The sequence below is a fragment of the Protopterus annectens genome, chromosome 7.part0 (genome assembly GCF_019279795.1).
Source record: "Protopterus annectens isolate FY-2018-M chromosome 7.part0, PAN1.0, whole genome shotgun sequence".
NCBI lineage: Eukaryota > Metazoa > Chordata > Ceratodontiformes > Protopteridae > Protopterus > Protopterus annectens.
In genome coordinates, this window is record NC_056739.1 from 1,040,489,619 (window position 1) to 1,040,501,888 (window position 12,270).

General features: G+C 43.8%; 1 protein-coding gene across 1 annotated transcript in view; it reads left to right on the top strand.

The window, feature by feature from the left end:
* Positions 1-12,270, top strand: part of GALK2 (galactokinase 2) — a 612,555-nt gene that overhangs the window by 293,567 nt on the left and 306,718 nt on the right. The gene's annotated exons all lie outside the window — the stretch shown is intronic.

Sequence of the window (12,270 nt, forward strand, 5' to 3'; positions counted from 1 at the left end):
GCGCGATTTGCTAGGCATTTGTTCCTAAGACACTCCCCACTCATCTTTCTGCCTTAAAAATTTACCTAGAGAACCAGAGGCTTAGTTACTAACACTTGGTATGGAGGGTCTGTCAGGTCTGTCTGGTGAGGTCAGGTCTGTCTGGTGAGCCTCTGAAGAAAACGGTCAAAAAGCTTAGGCCTGAATCTTTGGCTGTGCCTCTGAATCCAGATATCCCTCTCAAGGCTGATGAAGGCCTGGAGGTCTGTATGGTTGGTGGTTCTTTTCCTGTAGCGGCATCGCTTCAGAGGCTGCTAAGGAAAGTGCCATTAGGATGTCCACAGAAGCTCCGCAGACATCTGCTCAGGATGGTGAGGGAACCATGGCTCATCTCTTCGAATGCCCCACAAAGTACTTCTCTTAACATAGCTGGTGAAGAGCCGACATCTGTGCTAGAGAGCAAGCTTACATCGGTCCCTTCCTTTCAGCCTAGGGCAGATCCTTCTCAAAATAATAAAAGAAAACATAAGGATGTCTCTCCTCCTCAGTACCCTTTCCAGACTGGCAGACTTTTTCACAGGGCATTCTTAATGCCTTTATGGCTTTGAGACCTTAATCTGCTGTTTCTCTTCTCTTGGACTCTCCTACTCCTATTCGGAGGAGCTCTTCCTTTGGAGCAGGAGCCTTCTGAAAAGGAAGTTTCCTCTTCAGATGAGTCTCTGGCCTTCTCCACCCAGATAGCATCTCCTTTGGGTTATGCCTCCCCTGAAGTACAGTCAAATGGCACTGAGTCCCTGAGGAGGACATCTCCTTTGCAAACCATAGTCAGGATAGCCATAGCCAGAATGATAGACTACTTTAAATGGGATTGTCCTCAAGTCTCAGAGGTGCAGAAGAGATATTATGATCTCTTACAGATTGACTTCCCTTCCAACCAGACTCCAGAGGATAGAGCTGGAGAAGTAGTACAGGATCCTACAGCTGCAGGGCTCAAGAGAGGCAAACTCCTCCATGCGCTAATATCTTATGCATGGAGCTAGTAGAGCAGGTACAGGTGTGGCTCTCAGACGCCAAGCCTGGATGCGGCTATGTGATTTTGTGGATCCTTTAAGGCCTCCTTCACAAATTCTCCCTTTGATGGGTCAGCTTTGTTTGGCCCTCAGGTGAAGGAAACTTTGACCAGGTGGAACAGGACGGCAAGACTCTTTCTGCTGTAGGAGTCTTTTCCACCCCTTCTAGACCTTATCCCAAAGGACAGAAAGGTGGGAAAATGTGGTTCAGAATCCCAAGGAGTCACGCCCACGTGGTCAGTTTTACCCTAGAGGCAGAGGGGTAACAACACTAGAGGCAGAGGGGTCCAAAACCAGGGAAACAGAGAGCCTCTCAAGCCCTTCAGCATCCCTGAGATGTTGTTCGCTGTCCTCCTTGGAGGCAGTCGGGAGATTATCACTGTACCCAGAAGCCTGGCATTCCCTCACTCAAGACAAATGGGTACATCATATCCAAGGGTTACATAATTCCTTTCGAGGAAAGTCCCTTCCCTCAAGTTCCCTTCCAGATGTACCACCCGGTCTAAGGGAAATTGCAGAGTTAGAAGTCTCAAAACTACTGCAAAGAGCCATTCAGCCAGTTACAACAGACCATTCAGAGCCCGGAATCTACTCAAGGTTCTTTTGGTCCCCAAAGACGGGAGACTGGAGACCAATATTGATCTCAGCAGACTCAACAAGTCTGTCAGGAAGACAAGATTCCGAATGGTCACTCTTCAGTCAATTCTGCCCTTCTTACAGAAGGACAACTGGATGTGCTCAATAGATCTTCAGGATGCACTATCACATCAAGATTCATCCAGGAGATTTCTCCGCTTCTGGGGTCCAGTCATTTCCAGTTCAGAGCCCTGCCCTTTGGTCTCACTACAGCCCCAGAGTGTTCACCAAATGCATGGCAGTGGTCACGGCCCACCTGAGACGCCAAGGATTCCAGGTGTTTCCATATCTCGACGACTGGCTCCTGTCAGCCACCACCAGGCATCAGCTTACACAAGCCAGGGATTACACAATAAACCTTTGTTCTCATTTGGGCATCTCGATCAACTTGAAAAGTCATCCTTATTGCCCTGCCAGTCTATTACCTTCATAGGCGCAAACTTAAACACTGTTCGGATGTCAGCTACCCTTACAGATCAAAGAGTTTCAGACATTCAGAGTCATGTCAGAATCATTCTGGCCAACAAGAAAGTACAGGCCAGAATGGTTCTAAAGGTATTAGGTCTCATGGCTGCGGCCATTACTCTTCTTCCCTGGCTCGATTCTACATGCGCCTTCTTCAGTGGATGCTGTTTACACAATGGTCATACCTAACAACTTCCAATGCGTCACCAGATTCTGGTGACACAGATATGCAAAGAGCATCTTGCTTGGTGGATCACATCTCCTCAGGTTCACCAAGGCAGGTACTTTGTACCCCATCCCCGATAGCCACTGTCACCACGGATGCCTCCCTGATCGGGTGGGGGCCATTATCAGGGCAGGATGGTTCATGGGACATGGCAGCCGCTCGAGTACCATCTGCACATAAATGTCCTGGAGATGAGAGCAGTGCTTTTAACGTTGCAAGCCCTCAACGACTTTCTTCCCGTAGGGACAATTGCAGTCCACACAGACAACATGTCTGTAGTTTGGTATATCAACAAACAGGGCGGAACCAAGTCCTACCCTTGTGTCGAGAAGCTCAGACTATGGCAATGGGCTTATCTCCTCTCTTCGGTTTCTGGTAGCAACGCATATCCCTGGGAAAACCAACATTGAAGCGGACAGATTGAGCAGAGCTATTCTCATGCCTCACGAGTGGTCTCTCAAGCAATCTATAGCGAAGAGATTTTTCTGGAATGGGGTCGCCCATGCTGCGATCTTTGCTACTCCCCAAAACAGCAAATGTCCAGACTTCTTCTGCCTCTTCCTCCATCAGGCCATCCCCCAGAGATGCTCTGACCCAAGATTGGCCCCAGGGACTTCTTTATGCCTTCCTCCATTTCCTCTGATCCCTCAGGTTATCCAGAAAGCTACCGCTTTGAGAGCCAAATTGATTCTCATTGCCCTTACTGGCCTCGACAAGTTTGGTTTCGCTCCTCCATCATCACCTTTGGTGCAGCCGTGGCATCTGGACCCAGTGCCAGATCTTCTGATTCACCAATCGGGTCAGCTGCACCGTCAATCCCTTCTCTCAACCTCACAGCATGGTTGCTCCACTTCCTTCCTTAGCCAGGCTTCCTTTGATCTCTAACCCAGTTAGAGACATCATAGTAGCTTCGCTAAAATCCTCTACCAGGAGGATTTATACAAGCAAATGGAACGCTTTCTCTTATTGGGCTAAGGCCAAGAATATTGATCCTTTTACTGCCCCTGTTCAGGCAGTCCTGGACTTCTTAGCAGAGATTTTTCATGCAGGCTGCTCTTCTTCCACAGTCAGAGTTCAATTGGCTGCTATTTCCAATTTTCATGTCGGGATAGCAGATCATAATATTATGTCCCATAGGCTCTGCAGGGCCTTCTTGAAAGGAATTTTCCTACTAAAGCCTCCAATCAGGAATCCTCCTCCTCAGTGGGATCTAAATTTAGTGCTGACATCCTTGATTCTTCCCCCCTTCGAGCCAGCTGTTTCTTGTTCCCTGAAATATCTTTCTTGGAAAACTTTATTCCTAGTGGCTATTACATCGGCTAGGAGGGTGTCTGAACTTCATGCTCTTTCGGTTCGACCCCCCCTATTTGGTTTTTCACAAAGACAGAGTATCTTTGAGAACTAACCCAACCTTTTTGCCTAAGGTAGCTTCAAAGAACAATTTGAATCAATCCATTGATCTCCTGTATTTTTCCTAACTATTCAGATAGAGCTGAACAGAAGCTACATTATCTTGATGTCCAACGTGAACTTAGATAGTATTTGGACAGAACAAAAAATTTAGAAAATCTGATCAACTTTTTGTTTCCTATGGATAATAAAAAGGCCTTCCTGTTTCTAAAGTGACCTTGTCCAGATGGCTTTCTTCGGTCATCTCTGAAATTTATCTGCTCAGGGGAAAACAGCTGTGCTCAAAACCTAAAGCACATTCAACTAGGAGCTTAGCTACTTCTACAGCTTTTCAAGCTAGACTTCCTTTAGACACTATTTGTGCAGCGCCACTTGGGCCACTCCTCACACTTTGTTTCCCATTACAAATTGGACTTGGCCTCCAGGGACAGAGCCAGTTTTGGCTCTACAGTCCTCAAGAGTTTGTTCCATTGAGCCACCCAGGATAGAGGTGCTAGGGACGGTCCCATCAAGCAAGAATGAAGCGAGATTGACAACTTAACATTAAGAAGTTATGTACCTACCATAACGTTCCATGTTAGTTGTCTTCTCTCGCCTTCTTTCTTGCGACCCTCCCTCCTTCCCCCTGGCCTGGACAGACCTTGTTATAAGAAACTGTTATGCTGAAGACTATTGAGACCTGGTCCTTCTTCCATCTGTAAGTTTTCTTTCTTCCTTTGGGAAGTATTTTATGCTTGGTGCTATTGCCCTTTGTCATCAAACGAGATCTGGGTACTTACCGCCTTGCATCATGGGATATGGGGCTGCCTCGAGCTGGTAAAAGTGACTCTCGAGCTTAGCAGTGCGAGTGGAGCCGAGGGATCGGCTCCGAACCCATCAAGCAAGAAAGAAGGCGAGAGAAGACAACTAACATGGAACGTTATGGTAGGTACATAACTTCTTAGTTAACCTTTATGGGAACATATTTGTGTTTCACAGGCTAGATTGCTTTAGATATTCTTATAATTGTTAATAAATTAATTACAATGGTATTGAAGGGATTGGACAACTACCCCCCCATACTATATGTAGTAAGCTGACTGTCCCTGCTTCGGACATTTTATCCTATAGACATGTCTGTGAATATCAACAAACAGGCTTCTTGTGTGTGGCCACAGTGGTTCTGCGCTAAGCATTGTCACCTCACAGCAAGAGCTTCTCTGGTTCGATTCTCAGCCAGGGTGCCTTCTGTGCAGAGTCTGCATGTCCTCCCTGCAGTCATATGGGTTTTCTCCGGGTTCTATGGTTTCCTCCCTCATTCCAAAGTCATGCAGTAGGTGGATTGGACACTCTAAATTGACTGTAGGTAAGTGTTTGTGCACAGGTGAGTAGTGCGAATGAACTACCGCGACAGGGCTAGCCACCCAGCGGTGTAAACCTTGGCTCGAGATGATTGTTACTGAGGAAGGGTAACCCTGACCCAGTGCAAAATGGGAGCAGTGGTTGAGGATGGATCAACAAACAGGCTTATTCTAAAGTGGTTGTACTGTGGAATTACATGCAATTGATTTTAATTGCTTGCAGGCATTGAATAAAGAATTCCATGTCACCACTGCAAGCCTTGATATTATATGTCCTGTATTTGTGAAAAATAGGTTTTGAGTTCAGCATTTAAACAATGAATTATGAAACTTGCTGCTTCACTTCAAAAGTAGCTCCTTTGCCCATGCTAATTATATATGCAAATACCAAAGTCACTGTACCTCAGCATAGGGGGAATTTTCCTAGGTACTGTAACCTTGGACTTTAACTTACATTAGCTGCAATTGTCTTAGAGTTCCAGGGACTGTAGCAAACACCCTTGGAATTGTAATGGAGAGATGTTTATCTGAATGTGTTCTTTCAGTGCATTTTAATGTCATCATGTGTATTTGCCACTGTTATCTTGTCTGTGCCAAACTGGAGCCCCTTTTCTATCTGACGTTTCATGTTTTGCTGTATTTTCCATTGCTTAACCTTTCCCCTCTTAGTTTTTTTCTGTTTAAATAGATTAAAAAAGAAAAAAACAAGAAAAACAACCCAGAATTCTGGCATAGTGCATTCTTTAATTTCACCATTTGCCAACTGCAAAGAGGAAGAATGTTTCACAGGCACCTCATTTCTCATAGATTTTATGAATAATGTTAAGACACCTAGTGCAGCTAACTTATTTCATAAAGATCACCTTCCTTAGTGGCAATAGAGTTTAGTTATAATGCATTCCATTTGTCTGCCCTGTGTAGCAAAGTGTTTTTTCTGAGTTTGCATTTCTTGGTAATAGGGCGGAGAAAACACCATGCGTATGTTCCTGTATGACTGAAGGTCATTCTACTGTACTGTTTATTGACTAGTCTCTTTGTTATTTTTAGTTGGAACTCGCAGATATATGTGCAAGATGTGAGCATTATGTTGGCACAGAAGGAGGAGGCATGGACCAGTCCATCTCATTTCTTGCAGAAGAAGGAACTGTAAGCATCTTAAGTATTCATTCTATTTGCAGTCATTTTAAACTTACTTAGAGTCACAGGTACATAAAAATTCCATAACACCATATGTTTATCAAAGTATAATTGTTTATTGTATCATCTTGTTTACTTAAGGCTTTGAACAATAATATTTTACATCTTTTATTAAATTGCTTTTTTTTTATATTCTTTTACCATTTATCTTTATGCAAAGGTAAGTTTACAAACAGGCGGAATCTCTGCCTGTTTTATTTATTTATTTATTCATAATTTACTTTTTTCAACTAGTCATTAGCTAGTCAGACAAGGTTATTTTTCATTTCTTTCACTGAACTCACATAAAACAAACCATAGTGGGTCTGCGTGTTTAGTTTGATCTGAATTTTGGATGGTATTTCTCAATAAAATTGCTGTCTTCCGCTGCATAAACAAGAGGTAATGTTTGCCAGACTGTACAGAAAAATAAGATGCTCTGTTGTTTTGCTGCAGTATGCTGTTCCAGGAAGCTATTGATCCTTGTGTTTGTTCTGCCTATGTTTTGGAGAAGCAGTCAGTTTTTCAGCTGCCCTTTATCTGCTACTGGAAAATTTTCTTGAACAAAATTTTAAACAGCATTGTATGATGTCCTTCTATTCCCATGTTGCAGTATTCATAACATGAGGGATTCCCTGTCTAGGTGACCCTAATGTCCAGCCAGTATACAAAATACTTTTACTACTGCAAATTACATGGAATGTTGCATCCACATGTACCATCCTCAGAACTTCTCTGCCGCGAGTCCAAACACCATCTTCTCTCGTTTGTCTGATCACCTAGTGGTTGCTATTTTCATATGTGCCCCGTTAGGGATTTTTCTTGTGTTCATATTTTGCTACTGCATGTTTTTTTCAGGTTTATGTCACCCAAGAAAGGCAAGTGTCATTGTTGGAAGACAGATTCCACATAAAGATAAACACGACTAGTGTCTGTTCTGCACACGATTACAAGGCGTGCGCAATTTGCTAGGCATTTGTTCCTAAGACACTCCCCACTCATCTTTCTGCCTTAAAAATTTACCTAGAGAACCAGAGGCTTAAGCGACTAACACTTGGTATGGAGGGTCTGTCAGGTCTGTCTGGTGAGGTCAGGTCTGTCTGGTGAGCCTCCGAAGAAAAAGGTCAAAAAGCTTAGGCCTGAATCTTTGGCTTCACCTCTGAATCTGGATATCCCTCTCAACACTGATGAAGGCCCGGAGGACTGTACGGTTGCTGGTTATTTTCCTGTAGCGGGCATCGCTTCAGAGGCTGCTAAGGAAAGTGCCATTAGGATGTCCACAGAGGCTCCGCAGACATCTGCTCAGGATGGTAAGGGGGAACCATGGCTCATCTCTTTGGATGCCCCAGGAAGTACTTCTCTTAACATAGCTAGTGAAGAGAGTCTCTGACATATGTGCCAGAGAGTAGGCTTACGTCATTTCCTTCCTCTCAGCCTAGGGCAGATCCTTCTCTTAAAAAGAAAAGAAAACTTAAGCATGTTTCTTCTCCACAGGACCCACTCCAGATTGGCAGGCTTTTTCACAGGGCATTCTTAATGCCTTTATGGCTTTGAGACCTTCACTGCTGTTTCTCTTCTCTTGGACTCTCCTACTCCTATTCGGAGGAGCTCTTCCTTTGGAGCAGGAGCCTTCTGAAAAGGAAGTTTTGTCTTCAGATGAGTCTCTGGTCTTTTCCATCCAGATAGCTTCTCCTTTGGGTTATGCCTCCCTTGAAATAGAGTCAAATGGTACTGAGTCCCTGAGGAGGACATCTCCTTTGGCGAAACCATAGTCAGGATAGCCATAGCCAGAATGATAGACTACTTTAAATGGGATTGTCCTCAAGTCTCAGAGGTGCAGAAGAGATATTATGATCTCTTACAGATTGACTTCCCTTCCACCATACCTCCTTGGTTGCCTGCCTTTTTGGATGCCTTCCTGTCAACTTCCACGGCACCTGACTCAACCTCCTGCACCTAAAAGGCTGGATAGATTTTACAAGTTGCCAGAGGACAGTAGATTTCTGTTTAAATGTCCTCCTGCAGATCCTGCTATTATCTCAGTGTCTGCAGACCTTCTAACTTTAACCTTCCACCTCCTTACTTCTATCTGATAAAGACAGTAAGATGATGGAGAGACAGCGTAACAAAGTCTACACTTCATTCACACTGGCCTTCAGGGCCATTAATTACCAAACACATATGTCCAAATATGTTTTGGCCTTGCTCTCTCAGGTTTCACAGCTGCTGTCAGACCTTCCAGACTCTGGAGTCAAAGCTCAGTTCTCTTCCCTCTTGACAGCCTCTTCCCAAGTGACTCGCCATTCCATAAAGTGCAGTTATAATGCAGCTGAAGTATCTGCCAGATCAGCTGCATCTGGCTCAGTCCTAAGAAGATATTCTTGGTTGGGATTACAGCCCTTGCCTGATGATATCAAGGCAAAACTTACAGATTCTCCTCTTGATAATTTTGCCCTCTTTGAAGCTAATACTGCTGCTCTTTTCAAATCTCTTCAAGAGAAAGAGAAGGAGGTACAGGAACTTATGCATATTTTTGTGTGCCCATTTCCTAAGTACCACAGGAATTATCCTTCCAAGACAGATTTTGTGAAGAAACTGTCCCGTGCCCCACCTTCCACTTCCAAAAAAGAGCCATGTAAACAAAGCTCTTCCAGGACTCCGCCTGCCACTACTCAAAAGCCTCCCTTTCCAGACGAAACAGCCAGTCTGTGACTACCTACCCAGTCTGACAAATACTCCTTTTTCCCAGCACCTCTCACTCTCCGTTTCTTCTTGGACAAACATTACCACAGACAAATAGGTTCTTTCAGTTGTCCAAAACAGATATTACAAGGTTTGGAAGTCCAATCCACCCTTCATAGGTATCCCTCAACCCCCTCAAGATCAGCTTCCTCTTTTCCCTCAGGTACTTTAAGACCTGATTTCACAGGAAACCATTCAGGAATTCTCTTCCCAGCAAAGAGGAAGATGTGTATTATTCAAGGATGTTTCTAGTTCCCAGGAAGGATGGCCCATGGAGACCAATCCTAGACCTGTCTCACCTCAACCTCTTTCTGCGGGTTCCCACCTTCCGCATGCTCTCCCTCCAAACCTTATTCCTGTTTTTTGCCTCAGGCCTTTCTGGTTACTCTGGACATCAAAGATGCATATCTTCATATCCCCATTCATCCCCTTATCAGGAAATAGCTATGTTTTTCTGTGGCTTCATCTCATTTTCAGTTCTGTGCTCTGTTCTTTGAACTCTCCATGGCCCCAAGGGTATTCATGAAATGCCTGGCTCCTGTTATTGCCTTCTGCAGACTGCAAGGAATACAAGTTTAGCCTTACCTGGATGACCTACTTATTCAAGCAACTCATATAGAAACTCTGCTGGAGAACCTTCACACAGCTATCAGATTGCTTCTAAGCCTGGGGTTCACTGTTAACTTCAAGAAATCCTCCCTCACTCCTTCTCAGGACCAGGCCTTCCTGGGTTGCAGGATAAGGACAGATCTTATGATGACATTTCTGACTGCAGAAGGTTCAGTCTCTTCTAACCTACTTTCAGCAACTTCTACCACTCTTTTTCTTGACAGCCAGGGAGTTTCTCAGACTTCTAGGGTTCATGGCATCCATTATTCCCATGTTACTATTAGCTAAACTTCACATGAGGAAATTCCAGTGATACCTGAATCTCTCTGGTCCCAGCATACACATCCCCTGTATTTTGAACTTCCTTTTTTCCCTGTCTGAAGAAAGAACTGCAGTGGTGGATTCAGCAAATTTCACTGAATCCAGGTCTTCCTCTGCAACCTCCTCTTCCTGTGCAGGAGCTGTTCACAGACACCTCAAACTTGGGGTGGGGAGCAACCTTGGGAAACCTGAAGGTCCAAGAACTTTGGTCCCCCTCTATAAGGAAGGAACACATAAACACCAAAGAAATGAGGGCTTTGATTTTGGCTCTTCAAGCTTTCCAGTCTTCCTTTACCTAGGCCCCCTGAAGCTGTTCACAGACGACACCACAGTCTTTTGGTATGTGAACAAACAGGGGTAATAAAGTCTTATCTGCTTTGCCGGTTGTCTCGTTAGGCTTGGAAGATTGCTTCCCAATCAAAAGTCACCTTACAAGCAGTTCTTTCCTTCAGCTCAAAATGTTCTGGCAGACACTTTAAGCAGGTGTATGACTCAATCTCATGAATGGATGCTCCACAAGGATGTGTTTCTGGACATTCTCCACCCGTGGTTACACCTCAAATAGATATTTTTGTCTCCCCTCTGAACAGACAGCTTCCACTGGTGTAGCACCCACAGCCACTATGGACTGGGGGGGTTAGCCATGGCCTCTCTTTGGCTGTTACAGTCCCCTCAGTGGACAAGGGAGAGTCACTCTTGTTGATCTAGGAGAGGGAACAGGGAAGGTTTCCCTGTTGTGTCATAATGCTGTGCTGATCTGGGGAAGTAGTGGCTGCCCATAATAACTTGCTTGGCTCAGTTTTTCCTGAAAACCAAACATACATCTACTCCTCCTCAACTTTCTTTGGATAGGAGTAGTTTACTTGGACTGGCTAAGGGTTTTCATTCAGGCTGTTGATCCTTCTTGTAAAGTAGTTTCTAGTAAAAGAAAGAAGGATTCCTCTTTTCCTGAAGAGATTCAAGATACTGAATCTGAACAGGAAGATGCAGGGATAGATTCAGGGTTTTGTCTTCAGATTTCTGATTCAGACTGAATGGAGAGCTCAGTTTCTGATTCTTGCTGTGATAGTTTCTATTTCTCTGAGACTATTGCTGGAATGTCCAGTGTTTTTAGGTGGAGGAAGATTGAAGTTTCTCATTCCCTCAGAAAATACTATGGGTTGTTACAGAAGGATTTTCCAGAACCTGCACCCAGTCCTTCTCTTCTGTCCGATTTAGAAGACATTGTCTTGCTTTCTGTAATGTTCTTAATAGTCAGCAAGCTGTCCCTAGGAAGGCAGATAGGATGTTTCAAGTTTTTCAGTCTTTTAAATCATCATACACTATTCCCAAACCTGGATGAGAAAATTATTGCCAGGTATGGGAAAAATTTTATTTTTCTGCAACTTTGATTTTCAGAATTTTAAATTGTCAGGCTCATTTTAGTTTGTTCTGTCAAACTGATAAAGAATGAGGAGTGTTTTATCTTCAGTTTCTTCTTGTGAAGAAAAATTAGCTTTAAATAGCAGTTTCTTCTGTTGCACAGGCCACTACTCATTCTTTGAAGAGTGTGTGTATCACTGTGTTGATATTTCGTCCAAGTCTATGGCCACTTGTGATGTTTTAAAGATTTTTGCTTGACTGCATTCTCAGAACCTCCTAGATGATGTAACAATGAGATTTTAAAGTCTCCCTTGGCTAAAGATTTAGTGTCTGGCCCCACTGCTGCAGAGATAATCAATATGTGTGATTCACGAAATCTCTAAGAGTTTTCAGCCCTCTTTTTCCAAATTGTCAAAGGGATAAAAAGCCTCAACAGAATTCAGGTAAACAGACATTTAAGAAGAAGTGACAAGGGGGTTTCAAAAATAAGTCTCAAACCTTCCAAAACCAAGGACAGTCCAACAAGTATGAATGAGTACTAATGTTATTTTATGACCCCCCTCTACCCTGGCCCCCTTTCTCTTCCAGAAAGTCTGAATCTCCATTTTTCTGTTTGGCAACAGGTTGTTTCAGACAAATGGTTTTCTGACAATTATTCTTGGGGTACATATGGCAGTGGGAGGAAATTTCTCCTTTCCAGAGGGGTCATTTGTAATTCTGCAGATCAGATTGTTGTTTCCACCTGTTCTTTATTGCATGCTGTCCCAAGGAATGATAGAACCAGTTCCTCCTTCCCAGGTGGTGAAGGGATTTTATTTAGGGATGTTTCTAGCGCCAAAGAAAGAAAATACTTGGAGATCAGTTCTGGATCTTTCTTTCTTTCTTTCTTAAACCTGTTTGTGATAGTATCGAAAGTCAAAATGATGTCACTTCA